The sequence below is a fragment of the Bombus vancouverensis genome, chromosome 15 (assembly GCF_051014615.1).
Source record: "Bombus vancouverensis nearcticus chromosome 15, iyBomVanc1_principal, whole genome shotgun sequence".
NCBI lineage: Eukaryota > Metazoa > Arthropoda > Insecta > Hymenoptera > Apidae > Bombus > Bombus vancouverensis.
Window position 1 is genome coordinate 7,914,306 of NC_134925.1, and position 6,000 is coordinate 7,920,305.

The 6,000-nt window shown below is 34.6% G+C and overlaps 1 protein-coding gene across 10 annotated transcripts in view; it reads right to left on the reverse strand.

Moving 5' to 3' along the window:
* Rab3-GEF (Rab3 GDP-GTP exchange factor) overlaps positions 1-4,564 on the reverse strand; it is a 42,735-nt gene extending 38,171 nt beyond the window's left edge. For 9 of the 10 annotated variants that reach the window (XM_076625101.1, XM_076625099.1, XM_076625100.1 and 6 more), the window contains exon 1: positions 4,462-4,564. The gene's annotated coding sequence lies outside the window, so the exon portion shown is untranslated. Of the gene's footprint in view, positions 1-4,090; positions 4,325-4,461 lie in introns of all 10 variants that reach the window. The other variant, XM_076625098.1, reaches the window with a different exon arrangement.
* Positions 4,565-6,000: the final 1,436 nt, after the last annotated feature.

Here is a 6,000-nt window from a genome sequence, read left to right on the forward strand (position 1 = left end):
CTATTACACTTTATAACGACGAGGAATTTTAAATGCGACGTAAAATGTTTCCAACCTAATTTAGAATTAGATGCACGCAATAAATAGAAAGGACGGATTGTACCATGGAAAATAGTATTGCCTCAACTACTAATTGATAGTACGATCTAATAGTACGTGAAACAATATTTGGAGCACGAGGCTCATTGATTTCTTGAGCCTCGTGACCCATATTGGGTTAACAAGAATCACAAAAACGCTTGAGCACTGTGCAAGGTTTAAGCCGAGCATAGCCTCTCTGAAGCAATATTTAGGTGAAGATCCCTTAAAAAGGTTCGAGCTTCTAGGTGACATTAACATTGACAAGATTTCCACGTCCCTGAATTTTCTTTAACTTAATCATGGTCTATTACAAAACCATTAAAAACCATTAAACAAAACAGTTCGAGAAACGAAATTTCTCTTAACGTTTAAATAATTATTCTCATGACATCAAATAATAACTGCGAATTGAAAATTCGAAAAAATAATACAGTCCGTAAAATTATTAAAAGCGTATGAATCAAAGAAAAGAAAATAACGAAACATTTGTGTTTATATCAAAATTATTATTATTGTACCGTATAATTGATAAATAACAACAACAATGAAGAACGATACCGTGACTCAGAATTTGCATAACTTAAAAATAGGAATTTCGTTTTAAGAACAGCATAATTCACAATCGATATATCCCTCCTTAAAGAATCGCACGAGCTTGCGCGGAATAATATCCTCGAGTAGACGCCAAAAATATTTTCGCGTCTTTTCCGTCTTTCTGACCTACTTTTCCCATTTAATTTCGCGGTTTGGACGCTCGCAAGTTTCTCTACTAGTCGTGAGGAAAGGATAATGCGTTCGGAACAACACTTTCCGCTACAGAACGTCCCGTTTCCGGTCCGTTCCGTCACCTCGAGCGATATAAATTGCAATACGAGATATCAGAGTGCCGGTACTATGCTTGAAAATTTACACGTACAGCTTGGACATTTGAACAAAAATTCGAGATAGGAAGACTCGGAGAAATTATATTACAAGAACTGATAAGAACTATTTGATGTGTACAATTGTAGGAAAATGTGGAAATCGTGCTTACTGAATCGTCGAAAATTATCGAAAATTGTCAGTGCGATTCATCGATTTATCCTCGTTAGAATAAAGCTACAAAATTTCAACAATCTGTCGAGTAATTGCGTTAGATTCCTCTGTATCGATCGGGGGGCAATCAATGAGTCGATTTAGCAATCCTTGACTCGTTTCTCGAGCACTTTCATTTATTTTCCTCTGCATTCTTTTAAGTTATTTTAGAAATTTCAACGTTACATTTTGCAGACAACTGATAGACAAAGAATAAATCAAACAAACATGTTGATCTGTTCCATACCATCGATTATTGCCAATATCCTTCGTTTCTCTTTTACTGTTAATTATTTCTCTGTATAACTGGATTTTCGTTTATTTTATTCTATCTTTTTCTTAGACTGTTTCGAACTAAGAATCCTACCTTTTCAGATAATTAATAAGCAAGGATAAATATATTTTGAATCATTCCACTAAAATTCGAGGAAAAGAGTTTTTAATGAAAAGTGATTTTACATGTGAGTTGTAGGAATTTGTATATATATATATATAGCAAATATAATTGAATAGAAATAAAAGAGAAGCGAACAAGAGGAAATCGTTCCAAGCGAATAGACCAGTTCACTTCTTCAATGGACGAATCCACGTTTCCACGTTCGTTCAATTATTTCAAATCAACGTTTCAATACGAATCAAACTACGAAGCATTTTTTCTAACGCAATTCACCAGTTTATAAACTTGTCAGCATAGAAATACACAAAAATGTAACAAACAATACATATGACCGAATATGATCGAAGATCATCATGCTTCATCCCTTTATGTTTTCACCCTTTCCAAGAATTCCCAGCTAATATACCACTGTGATCAAACGAAACACGTTTTAGCTCACAAATCGACACCTACGACAGCAATTAGACTTCACCCAATCCATTGATAGTAAAATCTTGATCAAAAGCCCATCGAACTATGCCTAACATGGAAATCACCCAACAAACCCTTAAAATCGACTTGCAAAATCAAAGTACACGTAGCAGCATAGTTCACATACGTAATTCAAGCTTTACTCAAATGTTTGTATACAGGTTGACGCTAAAATAAGTGGTCTCACATTGGTAACGTATTTCACTCTGTTTAAATATGAAAAATGGTCTTATAAATATACATTTGTGATAATACTGGGTAAAAATACGTCGAAACTCCTCAGAAGTCGGATTATTATCGCTTGTAAAAAATATTTCAAACGCCAATAATTTCGTTGCAGAAGAAAATAATTTTCAGGAATTTTCAAGGAGCCAAGCATTTTTTGATGTGTTACATATACGTTTATATATACAGGGTGGTTGGTAACTGGTGGTACAAGCGGAAAAGGGGTGATTCTACGCGAAAAAAGAAGTCGAAAATATAGAATAAAAATTTGTCGTTCGAGGCTTTGTTTTCGAGAAAATCGACTTTGAATTTTCACTCGGTACGCGTGCACTCGCTGTAGATCGTTGTCTCGATGGAAAAATTTAAAAAAACAAAAAATTAAAAAAAGAAATTTTTATTCTATATTTTCGACTTCTCTTTTCGCGTAGAATCACCCTCTTTCCGTTTGTGCCACCACTTACCAACCACCCTGTATATATAATGTTTTATTTTTAGGAAAAGTAAGACACCAAAGTGGTATCATTTGTTTCATTGTTACTCTGCATACGTAATTTCCATTTTGCAAAATGTTATTCAGATAGGAATATTTCGTTGGACCGAGGAATTTTTCAAGATATTTATATATCAAACTTGTCAATTTTGTAAGATCAATTTTTCGATACGTCGATTTGCATCGATTTGCAAAACGAACACGTAGTACAGTTCCAGGTAACAGAAGCTTTACAACGTTCTCGGACAATCTCATACGCATAATTCTCGGCTCGTATCTCCTCATTGCAACAAATTTTTTCAAAAGCCTATTAGAACGTAGGATAAAAATCTCTCATCGTCGAATATCATCATCGAACAACGATTCAAACGAACGCGTCGTACGCAGTCGAGGAATGTAACGTTCCTAACATTTCGTATCGTTAAAATTCAGCAAGTTTGATAATACGATACATACGACCGTACCTGTTTCATTATTAAAAATTCAAGAACTTAATAAATTTAGAATAGCAAAATTGAAACGGATTTAATAAACGCGTGGTTGCAATGCCAGCGGTAAACGACGCTGTATAAATCCAGCAGCTTTGCGTTTCCAATATTTTCCAACTTGTTCAACGATATACCATTAATTTACTAAATCCTGATGTATATAACAATCGAAATTATGCAACGTCGTTGGTGAGAAAAAGTAAATGACATCGTTTAGGTGGCGTGTAAACCTCGTTCACATTAGTCGTTTTACCTGAATTCAAGTTACTTGGTAGTTTCAATGCTTTATCAGTATGAACATATTTGGTTGGCTTAAGATATCTTTCTCATTAATCAAATCACTTGCCAAATGAAATCATTGGAATTCGAATAAGTTGGTTAAAAAGCACCAAGCGCAAAAATACGGAGCAACATGTTTCAACCCAGGTAGATAATAATAATAACACTGTGGAAAAATTTACAGCGATAAGACGGTTTTGAACCGCTAATTCTTGATTCTTAATTAATAATTGCTAAATTCAAATCATTCGTCGTCCGCGTTCGAGCGAAGAACTATCGCCACAATATCAAATATATAAATTTTGACGAGTACACGCATCTTAATCTTCATGCAGTGGCTACGAAAAGTATCGACACACCGTTGTATGTGTTATAGCGCTTACATAGTAATTAATTACGTAGATCCAACTATATTGAATTTCGTATCATTTGATAGTACTGCGTCGCTTTTACGTATTTATGGGAAATTTGAAGATGCAAAAATGCATAGAATGCGTCGTAGCGAGAATGTAACGTGCAAAGATATATAAAATAAACAAAATATAGTAATCGTTGTAACGTTTAGTACATAGAAAGATCACCTACCTAGAGTCCACATTTTTTAACCATCTCCACAAAAAGTATGAATTTGCATAAATATCGTCGTCGGGATAAAAATTCGATATTATGAAAACGGAATATAAAAGCTGATAAGAAAAACGCTTCTTGTAGCCACCGTATACTTCAATCCTTAGAACGACAGTCGATCGGGACACGCATTCACTTCCATAGCTTAACTTTGGCCAATTTCAACAAGGTTTCGAGCCAGTTGCACGCGACCTAAACGACGTCACTCGTTATATTACATTAGCGACACTATATAATCGATAGTTCTACATTTCGACGTAATAAGTTAACGACGTATTGTCGAGAAAGTTGAAAAATATTGGAAACGCATAGCTGCTTGGTGAACTTACGTGTCGTTTAGAACGAGGATCCCGGTGGAAAATCGTCGCTTTTCGTGCACGAGGCCGCACACCGTATCGCCTCACTGGCGATACTACACTGGCGATCGTTCACGACGAGGCTACTAGGCAGGCGTGCGACCAGGGGCGGCACTTGCGTCGGGAAAGGGACACGGAGTTGTCCTCAACTGCCGATGTCTGTCCGGAACCGACCATTTTTCCGGCTTTTAATTGCCCTTTCGAAATTTCCGATCGATAGGGTCTAAGAGAGGGTACTGGAAGATTCAGAAGGTGAATTTCTACGGGATTCAGTTTTGGGGTGGTTTTCGCGGATATTGGAGTAGGTTTTTTTTGCATAACAGTCGGATTTTAGGGAAACTAGGAGAAAGATGGGGAGATTTTAGATAGAGAAATGGTAAAAAATTATGTGATAAAATGATAAGATTAAGTTATGTTTATGTAACAGATTTTAAGCTCTCGTTTTCTATGTAATAGATTTTACGTTTATAGCTTGGAATTATAGCTAGTTCGTGTTTATTTAATATATTTTGAGCACTAGGTTCCTCAAGCGACGTCGTTAATTTTTTTGTTCTCGTCTTTCAAAATTCGAATTATGTTCCCATTGAAAAGTGAAATTTTATGGAAATTAATGAAGAACGAAGGAAATTGGTGATAGAAGAAAGAGGTGAGTGGTAGACTTTTTTCGACTGTAATAATATAATTCCTCGATAATTTTAAATGTCTATTGGGAAGAATTAGAGTCAGTTTATTGAGAGGGATGAAAAGATTATACGTTCTAGTACGGGAAGATAGAATTTGCAGTAAGGAAAACAAGAGATTAAATTTTACTCTTTATGCATTTTTAGTGACAGCACTGAAACTGACTTAATATTGTGTAATTGGATTGCGTATTTGAATATACAACTTTAAAGGACGAAGGCTGTTAGAAACATGTACTCGAATTAATGTAACTATGTTGCATAATTGGTAGGTTTAAATATAATTCCTTAAGAAATCCAGATGTCTGAAATTGTTCCAGTAATTACAATGGTAAATATAATATTATACGATTATAACGATTGAATATGTTTGCTGGGGAAACTATTATACGTATCTTTTAATTGAGATTAATAACCGGAGGAAAATTCTGGATTCTCTCCTCTGAAAAGCAGAATACGAGTGAAAGAGTTGAAGGGTGTTTTCTTGAGCAGTAGCTAAGGGTAACACTCATTCACAAATACTTGTACAAAGAGCACACCTTTACTGGCCATTTCTTTTTATGTACTAACATCAAATCTTTTGACAGTAACTGACGTATATTATCGTTAAAACAATTCTCCTTACTCTTGTTCCTAAAGCGAAATTAAAAATAATAGAAATGAAATTCTTCTTAAAACGTATTTCGATAATTTTTGAAATATATAAACCAATTGTTAAAACATATTATATACAATTTTGGCAAAGTATTGATTCGATAAAAACAGTGATGAAATAAGGAGATTAAAGAAAATTGTAATATTTCGTACCAATTTTTAGTTTTAGAAAAATAAA